The 2,719-nt window shown below is 40.0% G+C and overlaps 1 protein-coding gene across 1 annotated transcript in view; it reads right to left on the bottom strand.

The window, feature by feature from the left end:
• The window catches only part of kcnj16a (potassium inwardly rectifying channel subfamily J member 16a), an 8,322-nt gene that overhangs the window by 4,873 nt on the left and 730 nt on the right, over positions 1 to 2,719 (bottom strand). The gene's annotated exons all lie outside the window — the stretch shown is intronic.

Here is a 2,719-nt window from a genome sequence, read left to right as displayed (position 1 = left end):
TGGAATTAAAGAATTCCTTGAAATTGTAGATCATTAAATTGTCATTTGACATGTTTTTTTTTACCATATTAATATGTAAAAATTCAGTAAATATTTTCAAAAGTCAGTGATGGAGCTACCTTTCAGTAGTTCTGCTGAACTTTTATTTCCGTGCACTGTAGTATCAGGACCAACGAGGCGTAAGGAAGATGAATGCTCAGGCAGTTTGTGTAGACTTTATCAAACTAACAAAAAAGAAACAATGAATGGATAAAGTCGGAAGCATAAAGGTGTAATTGGGATACTCCCATCTTGTTGCATGTGGTCAGCTAATAAACTCAACCTCAAAAGACACAATTAATCCGCCATTCTACATTTTTTGACGTGATGTAACTGTTGTTGAAGTGATTTTGACCATAATAGCATCGGGCCATGAAAGGTACATTTTAATCAACTCTAAATGTTTTTTTAAATGGTTCAAGGTACTGAGGAGGAATTTCCACCACTTGATATACTTTCCTCTACTGTAATATGTAGGATTCTTTTAATAATTCAAGTAAGATTATGGCCAGTCATCATGCTGAGCATTAAAAAGCTCTGCTAATTAAGTTATTTATATTTTTTCTGTATTGTGGTTTTACCCACCGAGCAGTCCATCAGCCCTGATAGTTCTCTGTGTGGACCCACTAGGTTGAGCTGTTTTCCCCCCATTCCGTCTGCCAAATTACGGAGCTCATGAGCTGAAACGAGCAGCTCTGTGTACAAAACAAGACATTGTTTTCAACTCAGACATTGTACAACAACCTCGCACAACCCAAACACATCCTGACCTTTTGGCATAAAGTTTCCACTGCACTTTCTATGAACAAAGCTTTGATACTTGATATTTCTGAGGTTTGAATCATTGTTTTTCACAATAAGAGCGGCCTTTTCTATTCTAAAGTTAGACTTAAGGGCCGTCACCCACTGCTGACAAGCAAGGGATGAACTCTGGAAACAACTTGGCTCGTTTCCTGTCCTGCTTCGGGCACTTACAACTCCATTACATGCTCACTTTCTGCAAATGACATTGTGCCACCCATCTGCGGTTCACTGGAACAGAACCGTGTACACGGGTGGCTAGTTTTAGTTCTGCCCAGAGGCTTTCTGCCACCTCTAATGACCTCCAAAACCTCAATGCTGCCAAATATTTTACCAATTGAAAAAAAAAAGCCACCCAAACCCCTCACTCGCTGAGCCCACTCCCCTTGTTTCAGGAATAGTTCTAGAAACAAGTGTCAAAGCTGTTGATGTTGATCCGTACTGGAGGTTCTCCTCATGTCCGGGAGTTTGTTTAAAATGCAGTTAAACTGTCACAGTGCTGAGACCTCATGAGACGTTTCCACATGACCGAGTCAGGATTTGTGTCTGAAGGTTAATGGTTTATCCGAGCTTCAAAGCGCCAAGTGGAGCAGAGCAGAGTGTTTGCGTTTAGTTTGCTTCATCTTAAACGTGGCTTTAAAAGAGAAGGAACTTGAAACCAGACGCAGGATTTGATCTCTTGTGTAGGGCTAAATATCACAATATTTTTGAGCAAACGCCTCAACAACGATATTGCAACGATATGTAGGTTTGACAATTGGTGCGTTCACAAAACATTTACACAATGAGACACTTACGATATATTTTATAATTACGTCATATGACGATATTATGATACAAACATCTAAGACGATAGCTAGTCTCATATCACGATATAAATTTATATTGATATATTGCCCAGCTCTGCTCTTGTGATGTAGATTTTTACTACGTGTCAATCAGATCAGTGTCTTCACGTCTCCCTCTCTGTCTGCTAGCCCCCCGACCGATATCGGCGGGCTGATATTAGGCATTTCCCGATCCATCGGCATTTATAATAGCCGATAAAATATGATAATAAATGATTCTGATAAATGATTGTTTAAAAAATAAAATAAAAACGGACGGTCAACCATGTTGTGAGTGTTAGCGTTGCATAGTCTGTCCACCAGAGGACGCTCTACAACGTCCCTGTTAGTGATGGCGTTGCATAGTCTGTCCACCAGAGGACGCTCTACAACGTCCCTGTTAGTGATGGCGTTGCATAGTCTGTCCACCAGAGGACGCTCTACAACGTCCCTGTTAGTGATGGCGTTGCATAGTCTGTCCACCAGAGGACACTCTACAACGTCCCTGTTAGTGATGGTGTTGCATAGTTTGTCCACCAGAGGACGCTCTACAACGTCCCTGTTGGCAACACTGATTTTTTTTTTTAATTGTATTTTTGTTTATGTCTTGTTATTTTTTTTTACATATATCGGCTGATATATCGGAATGTCAGATTTTTTAAATAACCAAATATTTGTCATATCGGCCTTAAAAATCCTTTATCAGTCGGGCTGTACTGTGTGTACAGGGTTTCATTTTGGGCCCGTGACACTGAATTTAAATGAGTTGCTTGTTTTTGGTCTAAAAGCGTTTGTCTGCAGTCAGTTTTTGATTTTCCTTTTTGAGTACTGCTGTGTGAGTTCTCTTGGAGACCAACGTGACCTTTAAGGATTAGCACACTTGCACAATTCACTGTTTAGAAGATGAATAGTGTCATATTTATGAAACAGAGTCTGTGCTGTTGTGTCAGCAGTGATGGCGCCTCACACATTTACATCTTCTTTTTACTGTCCTTAGACATCTTCGTATGCATTATTCTCCCAGTAAGAAAAGAAAAATCTGCCAATGGTTG

Source organism: Etheostoma spectabile, chromosome 21, assembly GCF_008692095.1.
Source record: "Etheostoma spectabile isolate EspeVRDwgs_2016 chromosome 21, UIUC_Espe_1.0, whole genome shotgun sequence".
NCBI classification, from domain to species: domain Eukaryota; kingdom Metazoa; phylum Chordata; class Actinopteri; order Perciformes; family Percidae; genus Etheostoma; species Etheostoma spectabile.
This window is presented reverse-complemented; position numbering and strand designations above follow the sequence as displayed.